The sequence below is a fragment of the Carya illinoinensis genome, chromosome 3 (genome assembly GCF_018687715.1).
Source record: "Carya illinoinensis cultivar Pawnee chromosome 3, C.illinoinensisPawnee_v1, whole genome shotgun sequence".
Classification (NCBI taxonomy): domain Eukaryota; kingdom Viridiplantae; phylum Streptophyta; class Magnoliopsida; order Fagales; family Juglandaceae; genus Carya; species Carya illinoinensis.
In genome coordinates, this window is record NC_056754.1 from 15,615,405 (window position 1) to 15,639,655 (window position 24,251).

Consider the following 24,251-nt stretch of genomic DNA (forward strand, 5'->3'; position numbering starts at 1 on the left):
AAAAATCGCTGGGTAACCTGAAAATCGAATTTTATATAACCTAGGAACGCAGTATTCTTAATGGGTTACTAGGTCTCATTTATACTTCCTCCATTCGTCCAAATGTACCTGATAGACATGATCAAGTAATTTTCCATACATCAACAAAATATCCTTAACCATTCTATTCAATTCAATAATTTCTCAATGTGTCAATTCAACCAACAATCATATAATATCTTTTTACACTGGGTGGTGCATTATACAAATCATATCAATTATAAACTGAGCTAGTAATTATATAAAAGATAAATATCACTAGTATAAGTTATTTGAAGACTCTACTCTCACTAAAACCAACAGCTACCAAGTAAAACATCTCATATTAGTTCAGGACTTTTCACCAACAGTCCCACCCACAGTTTTACATATCACTTTTATCCAGAAAGGTGGTGAACACGAAGATAGCAAACTGATGTTGATGTCAGCCCAATCGGGGGTTGGCCATATCACCCCGCCAATACCAAATCCTCTTCTGATCTTTTGCATGGAATCAGAACAGTAGAATTGTTCGATGCCTAATTTAAGAGTGAAAATGGAACAACCATTACTAAAGGTAATGAGTTATTTTACAATGACATGAAATATAAAGGTTTCCTTTTAAAAAAAATTGAACCACAAAGATGTGGGAATCATGGAAACACACAAGATGCATGTAGTCAAATTTTTTAAATGACCAGGCCCCCCTTATGGAATATAAACATGGGAACATTTACCTGAGGATTTGTCATCGATGGATAGGTATGTCCAACCCCCCCTGATGCAAGTAAAAGCACCTTTGAAATAAACCTTATCACCTGAAAATTCAAAAAATCAAAGGGTTGAGAAATTAACAAGACATTTTTTTTTTTTTTGCAAAACACCGCCCCACTTAGTTTAAGAAAATATAAATGGATTTTGCTTTGTAACCTCTAGTGTTTTAGTATTAATCAAAGTGTCAACACCAAGACACTTTGGTTTCGAGCCAGCCTGCAATATCAGCTTTAGAAGCCTGTGCCAGCAACTTCAAGAGCTAAGTGAAGGCAAGCAACTCCATTGCCAATAATGTCTAAAATCAAATAATTTTCAAGTGCCATCTCTCAAGCATGATGAAGTAACAGTTCCAAGTGGCTTCCAATACTCATTAAATGGAGATAGGGAAAATTTACCTATTTGGGTTTCCCAAAACCTTGATACTCTGCATGACTAGTAAGATTGGGAAAAAGATTCTAGAGAATTAGGATACAAGTATGAGAAAAACATGCATCCGTTCATTGACATATACTTTCTGTTATATTTTAATGCAGGTCATAACTGATATGGAAAGGTTCAAGCAAGATTTCAAGAAGCAATTAGAGGAAGCGCAACATCATGTGTTGTGAGAAACTTTTGCTTAAAAAATAAAAGTATTAAGCTACTCTAGTCCCACAATTTCGCTTATAGAAATAGAATTGTGGTGAGCACCGCTAATTAAACCATAACCTATCATGTTTAAATGTAATCAATAATTTTGAAAGTTGATGCTATATACAAATTGGGTGTCCCAATTATCAAATTTCTTGGGCATCTAGAACGGTTGCCAAGAGACATTGATGGGAAAAACTGTTTAGGTATCACATGTATTGAGTATGATATAAACCATTGTTCTAAAATATGAAGGAATATTTGTTGAGGTCTACTTGCTGTACTTTAGGTTTATCTTTCTTGGACTAGTGAACACTTCCCCGTTTTGATTCGGAAAGCGTTTCAAGGTGATACAAAGCCAAAACCAATGCGATAATATACCTTTACTCTATGTGCAGTGGGCTACAATTTTATATGCTGAAACTTATTCATCGTGAACAAGACATGTCCAATAGGAAGAAAATCTGGTCTAACTCGCATTTCTAAGAAAAATCAATATCAGCCTTTTTTTTATCAACCTCGTAAAATATATTGGTTGCACAACAACCAAGAAATAAAAGACCGGAAAGTTTTCCTTCTATAGGGTTTTACCATATGCCTGTTATTCTTTCTTTCCTTTTTCCTTTTTTTTTTCCCCTTTTATAAGTGCCATATGCCTGAATATGCTTTCAATAGCTTCCAAACTTTACAATTTCCATAACCAGAGACCTCATATTCAAATCTAACTTATTATCTAGGTTCTGTATGACATTCAGCATATAACACAAAACATCCTTCATATTACAGTAATAAAAAAAACCCACTAATCAGATATCTGAACTGCTTCTTCATGCATAAAGTACTAAATCATACTAAAACTAGTTAATTTTATAAGAAAAGTGTGACTCTTACTTAGATTTGGAGTAGCCCAGCCAACAAGAGCGGAAAGAACAATCATCACCTACAAAACAAAGTACATTTCCACCTCATTGGGGCTTTGATAGTCTTATCAAAGAGGAGATCTAAAACCATAAAAACAAAGTTCTACCCATGCAAAATAACCCACTTACAATCAATGATTGTGAGGCAACTGAACATGACTTTGTTTGATCTCTATTGGTTAATTTTATGAATGTTTCGATATTGTATGGTCAATTTGTAATTGATATCGGAAGGAAGAGTGCCTAAGCCTATTGAAAGATCCTGAGCAACCTGAAGCTGATGATGATGATAATCAGGATAGGAGTGAGAGGACACCCACACTTAAGTGGCACAAGGTAAATGTACTAATCATGGCATGCAGTTGAAAGTGTATTAAGTCTTGCAGAGATGATATTTATTTGTTGTTAATGGTGAGACTAATAAGTGACCAACATTTGTATATATAAAAGGTACTTTGGGCGATTCAAGACTTGGACAGAAAGTGGCTCCTACTTCAGAAGCGAAAGAGTGCCCTTCAGTCTACTATAATAAGCGGTTTAAGGAGGAATCTTGGCGTGTTTATGATGAAACAAGATTCAATTTAAATCAGCAACTTTTTGAATCAATCATGAAGTCACTCAAGGCGACAGAGTCGGAAAGGGAGGTTGATGACGTTGATTCCATGTTTAACTTACATTTCCCGTCCGGTGAAGTTGGTGTTGATGACGGACAATACAAGAGGCCTAAGAGGAAATCCCTGTATAGCATCTGTGTGAAAGCTGGCCTATGGGAGGTTGCTGTCAAACCTTGATGATGACATATATAGGATCAAGTTCACCATCCTTCATGTCACAAGGCTTTGTGAGCTGGAGATGGGGCTGTTCAAAAGTTCACACGAGGGGTCAACAAGATCATCAGATGCAAAGAATTCAACAGCAGGTGTTTGTATTTGCTAACGAATAGCCTGGACTTACAGCAAAGCCAACAAACAAGGCCATATGACCTTAAAGGAAATAAGAAATTTCATTAGAAAAAGAGAAACCTGATGCACACTTTATTAGCAAATTAGAAATTTCATTATAAACCTGATGCACACCTGATAACTTTGCTAGAAAGAAGAGAAACCGGATGCACATCTCTCTCTCTCTCTCAATATGACCGTGATTGGTCAAAGTTTGGTGCTTTCCCAACATCCATGACAATAAAGGTCACAAGCCTGCTATTTGAGATTGGTTCTTAGAATAAATTAACCAGAATATGGAGTTTTAACATATTGGAAACTGTAAAGCTTCAAAAAGTTAGTAGCCCTGATACACGTTTTGGGGGGAAAAACATTTGCATCATTATTCACAGAGCACCAGAGAAGTCAGTTTTATACTCTAGCATAAAAGGAAAAAATGATATTCACCCGATTCATCTTGTGTAAAATTGACCACATACAACATGAAAATATGACAAAAACAACCAACGAAACATCAAACAGATCATGGATAAACTCTTTCCCTTTGCCAGACACATTTAATGGGCACGAGTTTGACCAAAAGTTGAATACTTCTCATATCCAAAGCCCGCAAATCACTTTTCCTATTTTCCATGTCATATTTATGTCCAACAAGGGTCCCTCCCACATTTTTAAGTGTCATTTCCACCTAATAAGCTTAGGAAGCCAACATGCCTTGTAACCCAGCTGTCTATTAGTACTTAGGTTTATCAATAGCAATCAAAATGAGGAACCAAAGGTGGCTGAAAGAGATTATAAATAAATGGGGGGAAAGACATACTTGTGGCAAGCTAAAGGTTGTGCTGTTATCACCCATAATGGCCAATGAGTCCCTAATTTGATTAACCTGATAAAAGTCACAGAAAGAGTAAACTCAAAACTCCAGAGTGGACATACTATACCAAAATTGGCAAGTAGCAATCAGGAAGAGATATTACCATTTCAATGTTTTTGTCCCCTGCCATTACGACAAGTGCACCACAACCAAAACTTTGTTATAAAACTGCAGTGAGGGTACTGTAACAGAACTTATTCAGTGATGAATGCAATCAGGGTAAACACTTACCATCATTATTTGGGACATGTCGAAGAGCTTCATCCACCATTTCTTGCACAGACTTCCCTTCTGTAAAACACCAACAAAGTTCTTATTTTCTACCTAAATAGAACAAATGAGACACATCATGCTTAGGTTATCTCCCAAGCTAAAAACTTGTCACGATCCAACCTACAACACACTCTTGAAAGCTAAGAAAAAGGTAATGAGCACAAATAAAAATCTTGATACCCTGTGGCTTCCTTAATTACTTATTCAATGAAACATATTCTAGGAAAGCATTTTTTTACTTACATAGAAAATCACACTGGATAAGCCACAAAAGTTTGGCAGGTTCAAAGGCAACATCTTGCCCCTATGAAAGTATCCAGCCATTCAAATGCATAACAAAGTATTAGTAGTAAAATTCAACACAAGAAAAATAACAATAGAAGCGACATTAGATGGGCTAGGAGATTACCTTCACTCTATTCCCCATGTGAGTATTGTTGTAATTCAAACCAAATAAACAAGTTAGTCTAGTATCTAAAAGTAGGGCATTCCAAACTACTTTTCACAATACTTTTTTTTTTATAGGTAAATTTTCAGCAATACTTTTGACAACATACATCCTATAATGACATAAAATGTGGAGTAAAGGACTTGGAGATGTGTATACCTCCCGTAAAATTCTTCAGCAAGCTCAATGCAAATGACAGATGAGAGATGTTAGCTTCACGAATATGTGCTTACAGTTGAGACGAGCAAATTAGAATAACATGATAAACCAACAGAGAGGCATCAACAGCAAGCAGTGGGTTTGAACGATAGTTCTGAGCAATTTGGATTGCAGCTATCTTTAGAAAAGATGGTGAGTCACTTTGACCTGAAATTGTTATTCTGTTGAATGAAACTCAGGGTTCTGTTTCACTGGATTGTAGAGAAATGACGAGTTGGAGGATCCTAAGGAAACACCAGAGGAGATGGCATCAAACTTTACATGTGCCATGTTTGAGACACCTCAAGCTGTGCTTAAAGGGGCTAGGCACATGGTATGTTAGTTTCTTGTCATCAATGTAGCAGTTTCCCTTTATGATACTTGATCATAGGGAAAATATTTTGACTGCCAAATTTCTTTTACTGGTCCAGGCAGCTGTGGAAATCAGTTGTACGTGAGCCATGCGTTAGGAAACATGTGTGTAGCAATTTTATGGATCATGCTCTGGTATCAACATGTCCAACACACAATGGCCTTGCAGCAATAGATCCTTTTCATCAGTCTGCTGAGGTTAAGTGGTTGCGCGAGAAGCCCTTGAGTGCATTTGATGATGCACAATGGCTCCTTATCCAGAAGGCTGAAGAGGAAAAGCTTCTTCAAGTTATTGTTAATATGGTAGAAGAAGACTTGAATAAGTTGACAAGTGACTTTAATGAGTACTATCTTAGCGATGGTGTTAGTAAATCTGCTCAATTGTGGAATGAGCAGAGAAAGTTGATATTGCAGGATGCACTTTTTGGGTTTCTTCTACCTTCGATGGAGAAAGAAGCAAGATCTTTGTTGACTAATAGAGCGAAAAAAACAATAAACCTCTCTAATGCACAAATGGTTGATCTCTATTGAATATCATTAACTTCAATATGGGAAACCGGTGGCAAATCAAGACATATAAATGAATACTTCCCTTCTTGTACATCATTTTGAATTTCAGTTAATTGATCTTGCAATGCCTTGTTGTGGCACTTAAATTTGCTAAGGTTTTCCACAATAGTCATTTTTTCATAATTTCAAATCTTTTGAGTAATCCTAGGAGTGCATAGATAAAAAATCAAGGAGTTTACCTACTTTCTGCATCTGATTTCTCCTGCCGAGTTTCTTCTTATATAACGGAAGTACTAGCTGCTTTTCTGATTTCTCTTGCATAGTTACAATTAAATGTACTTGTAGGCTGCACACATTAAAAATATATTCAGATAGTACTTAATCTCTTGCATAGTTACTCAAGCACTGTCATCAGCTATTTTGTCTAGAAATGTTTGATAATAATGCAAAAAATTTTACATCTTAACAAATTACATTTTTTTCATAATATAAATTTGATTAAATTGCAATAACAGATCTCTCAGATTATCCGTTCATAAAATGAGGTGCAAGGTTCTTTGTCTTCAACTAATAATGGCATATGTGATATGTAATAACACAATATAACAATCTCCAAATAAAATACAAACTTACAACCAACTAGAAAATTAGAAGATGCATACAAACTTCAGCCACTATACTTGCAGTTAAGTCCACCTCAGCAACTTTATTTGGATTCACTAATTTGTCATAATTTTGTTCAATAAATATGCTTTGTCATAATGGTGAGCAGTTATAAATTACCTTAACTGCTTTTATCATCCAACAAAGATTACATAGCTCTCTGTGAATACAAAAGTAAATAGTCAAGAATTTAGTTTACATATAATCAAATAAAAAATACTTTGATTATTGCATAGAGAACCTAAGTTGCAAATGAAACATTCTTCTATTGACAAAAACCAAAAGTAGCTAGTAGTTCTGTTATATAAGATAATATGTAATATAACTTACAATTTAAAAATAAATGTATGATATAAGACCACAAGAAATAAAATCTAGAAACATAAAGGTATCAACTGTTCACTAAAAATCCAATTACAGAAATACCATTCCAGCTTATCTGATTCCTTTGCAACTCTCTCCTCCAAAGAAGATTCAGTTTTTTGTAAGTCTGAAATGGAAGCTTGTATGAGTCCTCCTTGCTTTTCATCTCAACCTCTAAGTAAATAGAAATGAGTCTCATTACAAAACAATGAAATAGATGAACAACTCAAAAATGCACATATACTTTATTGCACAAGATCATGGCGTCCATCAAATGAAGGGAGTCTCACCATCGTTTAAAATGAAATTCTTTCTTTTAAACCCTTATGGTTATGTTTAATTGTAAAAAATTATCGTCAATTCTCTCCAAGTCCACTGTCACTGTACACAGAAGGTTCATTATAGTTCTGACTAGTTCCAACCAAACCAAGTAACTTTATTCAGATTTTCAGAGCAAACTAATGCTGCTTATCAATTGTTCAATTCTAATGCTACACAAAATCTGTAGTTTGATAGTACCCCTTGTTTTGAAGCATGCAATGAGTATTATGACGCTTTATAAGTCATATTATCCTTATGTTCAAGTGTGGATGCACACACTTGAACAAGCACAACGAACTTTGAAAAAGTAACTTTTGGTTTTCCCCCATTTACCCTGGATAAACATACAACCAAACCCACTTACCATGCACTTTTTCCAACAGCTTCCATCACACTTTCAAGCTTTTACAAACTAAGAACATGGTTTTCATCATTTTGTTGGAACCATATGATGCAAAGTGTCTGCCTCTTAATATGCTTATTCATTTGTTCCAATTTCCCCTGCCAAATATAGCAACAAAACACCACCACTTCAAAGCTCAAAAGTTGAAACCCACAAACTTATAAAGTCTAATTTAAGTTTAAGGACAGAAATCATACCTTAAAAGTCAAACTGGCAATTCCTTGTACTTTACATTCAACAATGCCTCAACTTCTTCCTTTGTCAACTCTACAGTTCCACACTAGATAACGTTACAACTGTAATATGGGATAAGGTTCAGGTATGTAGTGTAAAGATATGCTCAAAAACTTTTCCCAAAGAGGCCACCCAAAACATTATTCATCTCCCCGGTGTTGAGATAGATATATTTATATAGATATAGTAATATCTATATATATATATTGTCCAGTTGTCATATTGTCTAACAAAAAACCACCCAATCCAGTACAAAAAACCTAGGACCCCCCTCCCCCTTATGGGTCAGGGGAATCGTTACACTGAGTCTGTCGATATGACTAAGTGAATGAAGGATGATCCTTAAAGAAAGCCTGAAGCAATCTGTCAGTCTGAATCTGATGCTCCCTAAGAGCCTGCATCTCTGATCTCATTTCATCCAGCTGACTCTTATACGCTTCAGCATCTTTCTTATGTTGTTCAGAGTCTTTCTTGTGTCTTTCAATCTCAGACAGGTAGCATTGCATCTTAAGTTGGTCACGTTGTCTACTTGCCTCGGGGATGACCGTCTCCCTGAGTCCTCTCACATATCCAGGTAAATGGCCAAGGACCTCCCTAAAGACAGTCGCTGCTGCTCATCATTACGTTGCTCTGGTTCTAGGCCATCCAACCTACCTGTCATCTCCTTTTGCACATCCACAAAACAATGATTATTAACAATCGTTATGTCTGCTATTTATGCATTTATTATTATCAGAAAGAAACATAGACTCAGATGGACTATATGTGTACTACTCACGTAAGTATCTTCTGTAACATCTGTCACAAACTTATTCTTCTTCTTCGACCAGCGCGTCTCTTTATAGAAGTCAACCAAATTTCCATTCTCAGCGCGCTACATGTGTGAGCAACACTTATAAGAAGTTTTTTTACAAGTCAAAAAAGTTTATTGTGGCTGACATGTGCATGGAAAGTGTTCAACATCATTGAAATCAACCACAACCCAACTGTGTGGTAATAATATCACAAAAATGCAAAGGAAAATGGATTCACATGTAGAGAAACGTATTTTTTGTGAAATATGGGTTCGGAATGCGATCAAGTCTATTGAAATGAACGGTCAGTTGGGAGGCATTCTCATACCTTTTGCTCAAGTATTCGGATGAATTATTTACATCCTGATGTGTGATTAATTGCCTGCTTCTTTCAGTTCTCCCAGTTTTGAGATGAAATTTTCTACCATGCACACCTATGTTGAACAGCCACTATATTTGCCTCTTTAGACAACTATATTTGCCTCTTTAGACATATTAATGGAAGGATTTAATCAAGAAATTTGAGAACGAGCATATATACCTTAAAGGCATCACTGCCCCACCTGCCACACAACTTGACCCATACAAGGGGGTCCACCAAGCTTGTCCCACTAGCTAACGCCTCTTCATGGCTTTCAAAGGATTGGTAAATCCTGTGCAAATCGTGATGGAAGGAGTTGAAGCACTTACAAAGTGCCTTTGTCACCGTCAATCGGTGGTTTTCCTGTTCCCAGTCGAACACAAAGTCAGACTACAATTCAGAGCAAACTAGTATTAATGTGACAATTATTAAACATAAACCACTTCAAACTCATCAATAGACTTGGAATAACCCAATAACTTACCCGAACACGGTCAATGAGCTCCTCTTTCATGGCTTCTGGGACATCAGTCCAGCGTGCATAACTCATGTCACAATATTGTTTAACAATCCATGATACTCGTGTCATGAACATAGAAGCATGCTCACAACACGGGGCTGTCTCACCATCGTTTATCTTTAAAAGCACTTTCCTGTGCTTTCTCACCTTCTCAAACTCGATGCATCTAGCGGGCCCACGAGTTCATTTTCTCTGTTGCTGCATTACTTCAGGCTCTGTGGGGGCATCGCAACTGTATTTCAAAACTCACTAGATTAGTGTATGTAATTATAAGAAACATTACACTTACAAACACATATATTTTGTCAATGCATTCAATACATATCAAAAAAGTCAATATACCAGTTTGTGGTATACTGGCGTCCTCCAATCTTGCGTCTTCTCTAGGAGGTGATTGTTCGCGCACTGGTGAGGCTTCTCGAATAGGCGCTAGTGTGAGAATTGGGTTGGTGGATGGTGGGGGACTTGGGGGCTGTGTGGAGTCATCCGAGGAGGATTGATTACACTCCTCAGGGCTGTGATATGAGGAGATTTTCGCTCCCCTTGGTCGGTTGTGGCGAGCTGAGTACGGTACATGGCGCCTAGCACGAATACCTCAGAGCCTCCCTCCGCCTCTAGAACTGGGTCCCGCTCGGTCACTTGCGTGTGTATTATTACAAAATAATTGTAATAAACGTTAGGTCCATTCCTAAAAATAATCTTAACGTCATACGAGAGTGGTTCGAAATAAGATCAATTATCTACTAATTTCAATTACTTCTTAGTAGACTAACCCTTACGTTATGAGCAATATATTTACAAAGGCTATCAAGGTATCGATCTAAATTATATACCTTGATAATTAATAGTGCTCCTCATGCCACCAGCTTAAAGATGGGATTGCATGATAAATTGGTCTCGTAGGAGAAAGCAATTCCTACCAAAACTTGTCTGTGCAGTGAAGCCTTAATGCAACGTAGTATTGTTTTCCCCTCACCTAATCAAGAATAATATGATACACATCATAAGTCAAACAAATTTATAGCAAATAAGAATATAAAAACATAGAAGTGATCTTCTACATATTAGTTCAGTCCTAGATTTCAAAAAGTATACTTAATGGTTTTAAAAAATAAATCAAAAAAGGTATTTCATACTTAATGGTTTTAATCTGTTGTACCAACCTTAATGCAAAGAATTTCTTAGCTTGTAATTATAAATCTGACACAACATCTTCGTCTGTGGATAGGTCCTTCTCATCTGAATATTCTCCCTCACTACACGCATCTTCAAACCCAGAATTAATCATGTCATCATTAATAAAGTCGGATGAATCTATGCATTGACCATCCACATGCATGACTTCTCGTGCATCAATATTGCCAGGTGGTATATCAAGCCGATCCAGTGGAGTTGACACTGGATCAGCATTATCACACTGCACTGGTTCATAATAATATGATGATTCATTTTCTTGATCGCCCTCATTAGTACTTGATTTGCCATTGTTATTAATATCTTCCACACTCCTCGACATGGACGGAATGTTGTATACATTCCTATTTGTATAGTTCTGCACAATACCCCAATTCCCTTTTGCCCTTAAATCTCTTATGTAGAAACATTGATCAGCCTAACTCGCCAACACGAGCGGTTCATCCTTATACCAAGTCCTGTTCATGTTGACACTAATCATATGGTCATCCACCCGCACCCCTTGTTTTTGATCACCAACGTCAAACCAATCACATTCAAATAGGTACACCTGACGCCACTCCATGTAGCGTAACTCTATGATATTTTTAAGACAACCGTAAAAGTCTGCGTTATTTGTGGCCTCGTCTCTAGTTAACAACACCCCAAAATTTTGTGTACGTCAGCGAAGTTCACGATCCTTCGTATGAAACCTTTTTCCATTTATTATGCAAGCATCATATGATGCAACCCAACGGTCAGGCCCGCAAGCTAACGCATACAGATCAGCGGACACATCAAGTGGATTCTTGGTACGATGTTCCTAGATCTATACCAATATTGTTGAAGATTTACAACGTATATTTCCATAATTCCAAAACATGTCAAATAAATTTATAATATGTCAACGTAGATAATTTTGGAGGAGAACTTACACAGTGCTTAAACCAAGTTGGAAACTCAGTTTGATGCGTGCGATTGATGCTGTTTGGGTGTTGCACCCTACATTTCTTGTAGTGTTCCCTACATTTGGAGCACATAATCGCAAAGCAAAATATTTGGCGTTATGGGCATGCATATATAAAAACTTGTTAAGTTTGAATGGAAGTAGATTTTGTAGTAAAGAGATTGATGCTTACTGCATAGAGGGTCCAATCTCCGAACAATTGTTGAGCACATACCAGATGGCTACCTTAAAGAGTTTATCTTCTAATTGCACATTGGAAGCTATACCCAAGGGACGAACTTTCTGGTTATAAATTCAGAATCCATCTATAGTTTCCTCTTCATCAGCATCAATGTTGAAGTCCGCTCAATTGAACTTCATCTCAACATCTTGGAGGTATATGGAGCAAAATGTCAGGCATTCAGTGTGAATGTAGGCCTTGGCTGTTGAACCTTCTGGTCGGGCTTTATTCTTAACATACCACTTGAATTTGCCTAGATATCTCTCAAATGGGTACATCCACCTATATTGTACTGGACCCCCAAGTATAACCTCACGGGGCAAATGGACAGCTAGATGGACCATGACATTGAAAAAGGAGGGAGGGAATATCATCTCCAGTTTGCATAGAATGGTGACGATATCAATTTGGAGCTGGGATAGGCGATTCACATCCAGTGTTCGAGCGCACAACTCTTTGAAGAAAGTGCTAAGTTCAGTCAAAGCCAAGGCAATGTCACTTCTTAAAAACCCCCTTGTAGCAATTGGAAGTAGTCTTTGAAGGAAAACATGACAGTCGTGGCTTTTCAACCTAGTGATTTTGCTATCACATGTAGAAACACAGTTCGAGATATTGGAAGAGAACCCGTCTGGAAATTTGATATCGCCTAGCCACTCACATAACTTCTTCCTTTCATCTCCGTGTAATGTGTATAGTGCATGCGGCATTGTTACATGATCACCTTCACTCCTCAAATGTAATTCTTTTTTATAGCCCAATAACTCCAGGTCACGCCTTGAATTGATATTATCCTTAGTTTTTCCTGAACTGTTCATTAAAGTGAATAAGATGTTTTCGGCAATATTCTTCTCAATATGCATAACATCAAACTTATGCCGAAGTCGAAGTGTTGACCAGTGAGGTAACGTGAAGAATATGCTGCACTTTGTCCAATTCAGCTCTTCAGCAGTATGTTTTCCCTTCCTACGAGATTTGCCAAACGTCACATCCCCAATCATCTGCAATTGAGTTAGAATATCGTATCCTCCTATATCCCTTGGTGGCATGTGATAATCTTCTTTACTGTTAAACAATCCTTTCCTCCTTCTCCACATGTGATCTAGCTATAAGAAACGTCGATGTCCCATATAACAATGTTTTCAGCCATATTTCAACCAATTGGAGTTCGTGTCAGCATTACAAGACGGACAAGCTAATTTTCTCTTTGTTGACCAGCCAGATAGATTCCCGTAGGCAGGAAAGTCATTGATTGTCCACAACAATGCATCATTCAGCCTAGACATCTCCTTACTTGAGGCATCATATGTAGGTACCCCATATTCCCAGAGTTCAAGCAACTCATCCAGCAACGGTTGCAAGTAAACATCGATCTCATTCCCTGGTGACCTTGGCCCTGGAATAATCAGAGATGTTATAAAGAATTGGTCTTTCATGCATGACCATGGCAGCAAGTTATACGGGACAAGGATCACAGGCCAAATGCTATGAGGTTTAGCCAAGTTGTTGAAGGGAGTAAAGCCATCACTTGCTAGTCCGAGCCTAACATTGCGAGGATCCGCAACGAACCAACTATGATGTTCATCAAATTTCTTCCAACACTGAGATTCAGCCGGATGTCTCATACTACTATCTTCTATTGCCCATTGCTCTTTATGCCATCTCATATCACCTGCTATCTTCGCAAACATAAAGAGACGCTGCAATCTCGATTTCAACAGAAAATGGCGCAACACTTTTTGAGCTATGACGCGTGATCCATGTGTATTTGGCATCCACCTCAAAGCCTTACATACAGGGCATTCATTAAGAGTGGCATATTCCTTCCAGAATAAGATGCAATCGTTGGGGCACGCATGGATTTTATGGTAATTGAAACCCAACCCGCACTCCAAAGACTTTGACTCCTCATATGATTATGGTAAGAGTGCATCAGGAAAGGAAGACCGCAACAAATCAAGGAGCATGTCAAATGATCTAATTGACCATCCACCGATTGATTTGATGTGTAATAACTTCACAATGAATGACAACTTTGTAAATGTTGTACACCCGTCGAAAAGAGGACGTCGGGCATCCTCCAGTAGCTTGTCAAAAGACGTTGCTAGTGAATCTTCAGGAATTGGTGGCCTATTTGACGATCCAGTGTTTTCTTGTGGCACATCAACAAAGGTGCCTGCTCGCATGTCATCCAACATATGCTGCATGTCATCGATGTGATCATCTTCAGGTATAACCTTGTTCGAGATATCGTCGTCACTGACGTACAATCTTGTATCCTCCTCCCCATGAAATAACCATTGGGTGTAATTTGGATTGACCCCTTTGATGAACAAATGAGTTTCCACCTCAAATATAGGCAGCCACAGATTGTTAAGGCATGTACGGCATGGACACCGAATGCGATCCCGTCCACTTGCATGGTTTTGTGCTTGTGTGAGGAAATTTTTAACCCCTTCGGCATATGCAGGTGATAGAAGTCTATCGGACTCATTTATCCAACTTTTGTCCATCTAAAAAAAATTGGTGAGGAAGAGAGTTATATAAACAGAGACCATGATCATCGGTAGTTGATGAAGTCACATTTGACAAACATGGAAAAATGAAGGCTAAATATATGACCATTCACATCATGCGATTGAATGACGGGTATAGTACATGTAATTTGTACATGAAGAAGTGTAGAATTCATCCTCATAGGTCTAGCAAGTGTATCGAATTGAATTCAAGTCATACGAGAAAGGTGTGTATGTTACAAGAAGTTTCTATGAGTCCACTTTGAGTTAGTGGAATGAGTGAGGTTACGCGCAGTTGTACATTAGACATCGAGTATAGGAGAAGCCTCACACACAATGGTACTACAATCTTGATTGAGTGATTAAATTTAGTTACCAATTGGATCCCTAAACTAACCATAGTGTGGAACTCATGAATGGAGAATAAATGTTTAACTTGCAGTGTATTTATTTTCGGGGGATAACTGGTATATCAAGGGAGGTTTCTAGTATTCTTTGGTTCATGGATAATTGGCTGCGTAAACATAGATGTACCAGATGAAGATCATCAGGCAATTGAAAAGTTAAAAATCTTAATAGATTGTTTATGACATTATGTGAATGTTTGTGGTGGAAAATTGGAATGGCGACTTTCTATCATCTGCATTAAGGTGATAGAAAGTCGGAGATGACACTAGATAACGTAGTCTCTAATTGTCTATATAGTTACTTATGAAAAGCAAAACAAAACCCCTATACAATAAATTGCTGCTGACCTATACTAAGCAATGGTCCAAACTATCATCTCCACAAATTGTACGACTATAATAGATAATAAAGCATTAAAAAATGACAATTCAGAGCAAGGAAACGAATTAAGATAATTCATCACATGTCAATACTGGATAAGTAATGGTGGATTGTGATATTTATATTAACTATCTCTGGCAACTGCATGTCCACCACCCCACTTGATACATATATATGTGTGTATGTGTGTGTGTGTGTGTGTGTGTGTGTGTGTGTGTGTGTGTGTGTGTGTGACTTCAAGAAATACATAGTCATGTGTCACACTCAAAGTGAAATAAAAGCCATATCTAGTTTAATTCATACAATTAAATTAGAGTCGATTCATAGCTGTCCATTTACTTATCAAAAAAATAATAATAATAATATTAGAGTCGTCAACAAATCAAGAATTACTTGAAGATCAGACAACGTATAGATTAGGAATAAAAGGTCTAAGAGCACTAGTAGTGGGCTCAACAAAGTTAAATTATAGCCAAAGAATAGCTAAAATGTGAAATAAAGTGCTACAATGGGCTCAATAAATGTACAGTAAATTTGGTCATCAACCATTTGGCTAGCCAAATTTATTGAGGCAAAGAGACTAGCTAAATATTATTTTTGGAGTAAAATATTACTTCCCAACTGCAGCATCAAACGAGATCAACTCCCGCGCACCAGACAGAGTCTCTCTGGATGCGATTTCTTATTACTTCCCAGCTGCAGTAAAATATTTTTTTTTATGCAATTTCTGGAATCAATTTTGGTACCGGACGGAATTTTTCTGGATTCATCTCTATTTGAACTCCATTTTTTTTGAATTCTCAACCTTTGATTGAATTTCTAAATGTGATTTTAGTGTATTGAATTTGATAAAATCAAAGATGATGAACCACTCCAAGTGTGTTTCTTTGTTGTGGAGGTTAAGAATTTCTAGTGGTATATTGTACTGAAATCGAACATATAAAATTACAGAAATCGGAGTTCAAAATCAATATTTTAATATAATAGTGAAAGATTTGTTGAGCCTATTATTTAGAGTTGTAAAAAGTGGCTAGCTAAAATTTGTAAAAGTGAACTTTCTAGCTAAATTTTAGCTAAAGTTTGTTGAGCCCACTACTAATGCTCTAAAGAGGAAGCAAGGAGTAGTCATTGTACAAAGACAACAAAGATGTAGTCTATGTTTTGAGAATTGTTAAAACGAAAAACAAGGATTTGCAGCTGCAGATACATTCATTACCTTCAATACCCAACTATGCAAGTTTTGGCTCACCCCTGATAGAAATGGCTGATCCAAAAAATTCTCTCAAGCTCGGTCAGGGCCAATATACTTCAAAAGCAATCGACGTCCATTTTACAAGCTGCACCCAAGAAGCAAAGTAATTTTCAGTTTAAACAAAATACCAGGATATAACAAAAACAAAATCAGGCCAAAATAATAAGGAAGAAATTAAAGGAGTAATGGATTTACATATATATCGGAACTACATAAACCAACTAGGTAATCTCAACTACAAAGCACTTTCCATTATCACAAGTCACTTAGGGAAAGTCAACAATTTACAAAGCACAACTAAAAATCCATTGGAATTCTCTTCATACTAACCACTAAGATAAAACTTTAAAACTCCATCTCTCAATCACTTTTAAAGGAATTCAGTTACATGACTAATAGCATGGTTGCTGTACAATATGATAGCCATTAAGTTTTATACATTCCATATATAAGAACGTGGGTTAAGAATGTAAAAATGATAGGTGTGGTAGTTAGAAATGGAAGGGAACAAGATAGTGAAAAAGAAAGGGGATTTTCACCATCCTTTTGACCTTGTCTCCCCTTTCTCTCCTGGGTTTATGAAAAAATGATGAAAAACATCATAAATTTTGTTCGAGTAAAGAGAGAAAAAAATGGTTTACACGCTTTCATAATTATATATGGTAATAATAGATAGATAATAGATTTATTCATCAAAAAAAGAGAGATAATAGATTAGTATTATTGACTTGATGATATTTTACTGGTCCCTGGCTAACTGATAATGCCGAGACAAAAAATTATTCTAAATATTATTTTTCTAGTATCTCCTATATCTTGATTCTTCAATTTCCTTGGCATAATTTGTTACTTAAAACCTGAAGAAATCTGCTTCCAGGGAGGAGTCTCATCTATCTCAAATGAAACCACCTACTCTGGAATTTCTACCTTGGCCATGTCACCCAGAAGGTGCAGTCTGCTGTAGGAATCATGTTTCTGAAGTATGTCTTAGCATAGCTCTCTATAAAGGTCACCTGCTCTAAGACTATTTTCTTTGTTGTCATAATTATCAGGAAAGAAGTAAATCCTTCCACATCAAATCTTTGTTTATTTGTTCATTGTAAAGAATTTAAGTTCTAAGTTTTTTGTCATTTCTTCCCTATTTGTGTATTCCAAGCAAGAGAACAGGTCTGTTGAATTGATACTATTCAAGATATAGTCCTAAATTAGCTGTAATCAAGAAATGATGAATTAGTAAACTTCACAAGGTGAACTTGTAAGAATTCAGTTTCTCTCTAGTCTCATGTCTTTTATGTGTAAGGAATAGAAATGCATGAATCCACAGGCGTAAAACTTGTGTGGAAGTGGAACACCCTATGGAAGAAATGGCCAATCAATTTGATTTCAGGCAGGCACAGTTGTTAAATCTCAAAGTATGATAATTATTAATTATTGCATGCGCTTCCAATGTCATGCATGCATATCATGCACATTAACTAAACTAAATGAGAAAGGAGAAAATAGAACAAAATCATCAAGGAAAACTCCCAATGCGATAGAAGTTCTTTATAATATAGATATCCGACCATATATGCATGTTCATGGGAAGCCTGGCAGCTTTTCCATGATCTCTAGCACGCATATATGGTTTGAGCTGTGTAACGACAACTTTCCTCAGCACCAAACAGTGCTTAGGTGTCAATCATATTGAGAATGATGAAGAATGATCAGCACGTACGTACGTAATATATATAAATACTATAAGTATAACTTACTTTAAACGTGTAATGGCGAACCTTGCACTCGATCAAAGTTGGAAAAAGGCACACAACCAAAAGAGCCAGAATCTGAACCCAAAAACCCATTAATTGCTGATGATGAACCCCTTTTCTACCTTTCTCAATATCTCACTAGGTAGCTGCTAGTTTGATCTTGGTCCTAGTTTTTTGTTCTTCTTTTTAGCTTGTTGCAGTCATGAAAGACAGGCCAACGCATGCATCCTTATAAAGTGGGGGATCATAGAGGCATTGCTCCGATCCCCCCAAATGTCGCTTTACCTTTGTTAGGTGAACTAAGGGATTCTTGATTCAGAAGCTAATGATCGTGATTCATGATCATGGACAAGCAGCTTCCCTTCATGAAATCGTGCATGTTACATAAAGTTGTTTTGTTTCTATTATAGGACCAATGTAGTTTTGGATATAAGGTTTTTAATTAAGCTCCACAGTCATATCTTCTGATTAAAACCCTACACTATTATAATATAAATATTGCAAATTAACTAATTACCTTTAAATTAAAATCAATTATCAGCGGCCTAGTCAAATTTCCTCTTCAGCAATTTTTTTTTTTTAATGTTTTGGGTCAAATCAACGAGTAGGGCGGGATGTACATACATTAATTATTTACATTTATTTGGCCTTCTTAGCAAGCTACTTCTATGTGTTACTATCCATATATATGTCATACGAGAATTAATTAAAGGGTAGTCGATCAATACCCCACATTGTACAAAGAATTGAAAGGAGAAAAACAAGCTAAAAAGACAGGTCATATTTATAAGTGTAAACATTTGTTTGTTCTTATTATTTTAGAAGTATATGTAAGAGTCAAAATCCAGCTTTAAACATGGAAGACAAACAATACAAAAACATTTTGAATGAAGTGGATTCTAGCTTTATACATGGTAGTCTTTAAACCCAAAAAGTTTTTGTATACTGGTATTCCTGTCATCAAAGTCCACTGATTTAGAGCCTAGGATTTCAAAGAAAAAGTTCTTGTACTTTTTTGCCACTCACAGCAAATCAAGACAGAAAGTAAAACAAAAATCACAAAATAGTTACCTATTTATCAACGTTCTAGCGGCAGCACGTGCGTGATGTTAGACAGCCTAGGATTTCAAAGAAAAAGTTCTTGTACTTTTCTGCCACTCACAGCAAATCAAGACAGAAAGTAAAACAAAAATCACAAAATAGTTACCTATTTATCAACATTCTGGCAGCAGGATGTGCGTGATGTTAGACAGGCTATTGCTGCACATGGGCTACTGCTGCAATGAAACCCAAATGCAAAGTGGAACATGTGCATTTATTTCCAAGAAAGAAACAGGGCTAAAGTTCTACCAATTATTAATACAACTTCTTCAAAGGAGTTTTCTTATGCAAACAATCAATCTGATTATTCAACTGACATCTGTAATCATTAACCAATTACAGAATCCAAAACATAAAATAAAAAGCAAAATAAAAGCTAAAACCCACAAAGGGGTTAACGAGCTAGTTAAATCTCTGCACTATGTTAATTAAATATTTATCGCTGTTGGTTTATAAGTGCATCACGAGTACTCATGAGCGATAATCCAATGAGTTATTCGCTTCATTATAATATTATGATGGCTCAAGTTGTCTTTAGAGATTCTTAAATAAACAATGTGGATAGCAGGAACATGAGATAGACAATAATTAATTGTCAAATCTGTATATCAAAGGAGGTTTCAAAATGAAACTAAAATGCAAAGCTTTCTGAATATGGACACGAACAGGTACAGTACATCATATATCACTACATATGAAATCATAAAAAAATATAGGAATATGATGGAATTCATATACTAGCTTCCATCTTAATTTTTAATGAACCACAAAACTTGGTTTATATTGGCATTCCTACACACCTATCATTACACCGCATACGGTTGTAAGACAATCAAAGACCATACGCAAATTAGGAACATTGCCAATACCAACCCTTCTTTGGAGCATTATCCTTTAGTTTACATATTATTCAAAACCCAGATAAGAGCTACTCCAAATCCCATATCAGAGCTGCTAGAGTCACAAACATCTAATACCCACAGCAACACGTATTTTTAATGTATCATATTTAAAAGCATTGGTTAATTTCAACGTAATTAACCAATAAGTTTTGAGATTAAAAGATCATACCCATCACTATAAACAAAACGTAACCATACTCCTTTCCCAAACTTATATCATAACATCGAATGACCCTAATTGCTGCAATGCTGGATCTAGAACTTTCAAATTTTAGCTAACTGTCGATCGATATCACAACCTGTAAAATGGAAAAAAAAAAAAAAAAAGGGAAATAAACCCAGATTAAATGACAGTTTCATTTATTAGCTTAGCAAATCAGATTGCAGTCCAAGCCAACGTGATATAGGAACACACAGAGACCAAGAGTTGGCAAACACTAAACAAGACATGACAAAGTTTTACCGTTCTCAACAGAGAGACCAGCTCACGTCAAACACGTAATAGAAGTTATTATTTGTTATGACAACTAAAACAAGTTTATAGATGCTTGTGATTAAATTAGTTACATGGTTATGTAATTTATAGCAAGGATTAACTGTGTTCCAGAATATCATATTCCATCCATTTATAAGAAACAACATGGTTTTAAAGCTAGCTATTGAACATGATTGAAATTTTTACAAATTCTATGAATTTGTGTTGACACTTCCAAATTTGTCATGAAGTAAAACTTGATTGAAGAAATGCAGTTGATATAAGAATAGCAAACGTATAAAAAAAAGTTGTAGTCAAGTATGGAAGGTAGATTTGGTTTGTCAGTTTTTAATGAAGAAGAAGCTAAGCTCATAGTCTCATTTCCTATCAGTAAGAGAGGGGTGATTAAAATATCGATCTGGGCAAGATCTTCTAAAGGCAACAAAATCTGTCAAGAGTGCCTATTTTCATGAAAACAAAGCTGTCACTCAGAAATCTAGGAGGTTCTTCTTCAGGGAGGGGGAATGATGGTATGTGGAAGGTTCTATGGCAGTTAGATGTGACAGGCAAGGTTAATTCAGATAAAAAATCAAAGCCAAACCAATATCCTACCCACAAAGGATAATCTGTTCAATCAGAGAAATGTTGATACTAACTCATGTGCGATATTGTTCAAGAGAGATACTGCCAGCGATTGCATACCCTTTGGGCTTGCCCAGCAGCAGCAGACGTGTGGGGGGGATCAAACAACAAGTTTAGGAGGTGGAAAACTACCTTTTCTGACTTTCACCTTGCATGGGAAGAGATGGCTGGTAGCTTAAACCATTCAGATCTAGAAATGGCTACATTACTCGCCTATCACATTTGGGGTAGAAGAAATGCTTAAGTCTTTCAAGACTGGTTCAAAAGTCCCGATACAATTATAGTTTTGGCTCAGGCTGACCTATCTATGCTCAAAGTGATCAAACAAAAGAACAGCACTCTATGTGCAGTGGGGGTTGAAAATTCAGCAAGCTCAAGCCAGCAATGGCAGCCACCTAAGTGGCCTTTTATCAAGGTAAACTTTGAATAAGCTTATGACAAAGATTCAAACATAATGGGAATGGGGATTATCGTGAGAGATAGTGAAGAGGGCCTACAAGCTTGCTTAACAGCACCAAAATGTGCAGATCTTCTCAGCCTTTCAAGCAAAAAGAGCAAGGATTCATAGAGCCTTGGAGTTATGTGTTGAATAGGGAATGAATCATGATTAGGATTTTCGAGGGTGATGCCAAAGTGGTTATAGATGCAAACAGTCTAAGTGTGAAGACAATTCTTGGCTCGGCCAGGAGACAGAAAACATGCAGCAGCTAATGGAACTTCACCCGACATGGAGGCTATCCCTTGTGCTGAGATCTCCAAACAATGCAGCCCATACAGCAGCTAAAGTAGCCATCAAGGAAGTCAAAGAAATAGTTTGGCTAGAAGATGGACCCGAGGTGGTTAAGGCTTCTGTTAATCATGATATATCTTCTACACCTCTAAGTTAATCAATGATCTGGTGTGTTTCTTCCAAAAAATAAAAATATAAGCTGTAGACTTTCAGCCCAAGATTCCTACCAACAATATGACCAAGGAGCTAACTCGTGAAATGTTGCCAATGTTTATATTTAGAGTATTACTAAGAAATAGAGTACTTAAAGCATGCAATAATTGCAAGCTAAAAAATGTGTAACCTACTCTAAAAAAAAACAAAAAAACAAAAAATGTCTATAATATATTATAATGTAGGAAATATAGAATTTATGTGTCTATGTATGGGGAATCAGTGTTCTAAATGCATGAAACTAAAGTGAGTACTCTTTTCCTAATCTAAGTTCTTATAAATGATTCAAAGACTCTTCTCAGCCATATTAGTGATCATGAGCTTACAAAAATCAAAAGGGTAATCATTCATTTTTTTTCCAAAACTCATATGGTAGTCAAAATGTCTAGCTGGAAAATAATTGAACATTTTCCAGCTAACTAACTAATTTCTAACACCAACATGTTCCACTTCAAATATAAATATATATATATATATATTCGTCTAATATTTATAAAGGATGCTTAATTATAGTTTCAAAGCCCCTTTTATATAAACTAAAGATACGCTGCCCAATCCTAACATAGAAATGGATTTGTATGGAATATAAAAACTAAAATCATGTAGAGGAATCTTCTATACTATCTCTTTTATACTTCAAGAGCAAAATCATACCTATTTATGTGAAAAAAATAAAAGAATAAATAACACAATACAAATTAAATCTAGTGAAGGCTAGGAAAAATGATCACCACAAAACCAACAACATCACCACCTACACCACAGGCGGCGGCAGAAACAAACCAATAAAACACAAATCATCCATGCAACAATAAAATATAAACCATACAAAGGAACAAATGAGAACTCATAAATGTCAGGGACCGAATCCTGGCAACTGATACAAACAAGCTGTACCTAAGGTAAAGCAACAATCAAAACCCAACAATCATCGTCCAAATGAGGAAGCTCGATCTATTAATGGAAAAAAGTGAGAAAATTAGATGAATACAACCCTAGAGAAGCACAGATTTCAAATAAAAACCCTAGAAACTCGCTGCATAGGCCAAAACTAAGAAACTGGATTAATTAATGGAACATAGTGATAAAATCAGATAATTAAATATAAACATCAGCCCAGCAGCATAAATTTAAAAACACTGAAGCCATTATATCTAATTTGGCAGGTCGGGCTCCATACACATTATTGAACTACAATTGATGGTTTCAAAATGGAAAGTTGGTTCCATTTTACATTCAAGTTCCCATTTTAAAACTACTTGTTCAATTAGGAAGCTTCAATTAAATGCACAATACTGGGAATGAAAAGGATAGGGCATCTGATTTATAACTTGAAGTGAACGTGGGTGTGTCCGTGAGAAGTAGAGAAGCAGAGAAGGAGAAGGGCCTTACCAGCGGTCGGCAACTCAGAACTCCAACAACTTCCACAACACGTACAGCACCAAACCCACAATCAATATGCGGTGGAGAGAGAGAGAGAGAGAGAGAGAGAGGGAAATAACTGAATGCCCTAGGGTTCGAAGTCAGAGGGTTTTCACGAGTGAGAGAGAGAGAGAGAGAGAGAGAGAGAGAGAGAGATACGAAGACAAGAGAGGAAGAGGCTGCAGATGGAGTCTAGTTCAACTTCCGTGAGAGGAAAATGGGGTGGGGGTGGTGTGGCTCTAATGGAGATTTTGTTCGGCTGAAATGGGTTTATCAAAGGTGTCTGTGCTCTTTCGGAGAAGGGAGGAACGAAGAGAGAGTGGAGAATGCAAGGAGCAGGCCGTAGGGAATCGGGGGGTGGGTTTTGGTGGTTGCAAGGGGGGCGCGGGATGAGGAGAAACTTAGACTTCGCGCCCAAAGATATATGTAAAGTGACGTAGTTTAGGTGTTGGGAAAAGTATTTTGTATTTTGGCAGCGATTTCA

General features: G+C 36.6%; 1 non-coding gene across 50 annotated transcripts; it reads right to left on the reverse strand.

The window, feature by feature from the left end:
- Positions 1-149: 149 nt before the first annotated feature.
- Positions 150-24,251, reverse strand: LOC122303450. 50 transcript variants are annotated; one of them, XR_006240714.1, is made up of 28 exons: positions 23,738-24,247; positions 20,455-20,584; positions 19,490-19,559; positions 19,354-19,400; positions 16,496-16,616; positions 11,726-14,487; positions 10,781-11,619; positions 10,451-10,593; positions 9,960-10,305; positions 9,582-9,849; positions 9,278-9,460; positions 9,065-9,170; positions 8,721-8,816; positions 7,906-8,606; positions 7,670-7,806; positions 7,048-7,158; positions 6,742-6,781; positions 6,202-6,304; positions 4,840-4,846; positions 4,674-4,734; positions 4,389-4,448; positions 4,261-4,280; positions 4,104-4,169; positions 3,419-3,538; positions 3,018-3,200; positions 2,314-2,362; positions 756-836; positions 150-557 (listed from the first exon to the last, which is right to left on the reverse strand). It is a non-coding gene; the product is annotated as an uncharacterized LOC122303450 (transcript). The 50 variants fall into 50 exon arrangements; XR_006240709.1 differs by having other exon boundaries at positions 6,198-6,304; XR_006240688.1 differs by having other exon boundaries at positions 5,038-6,304.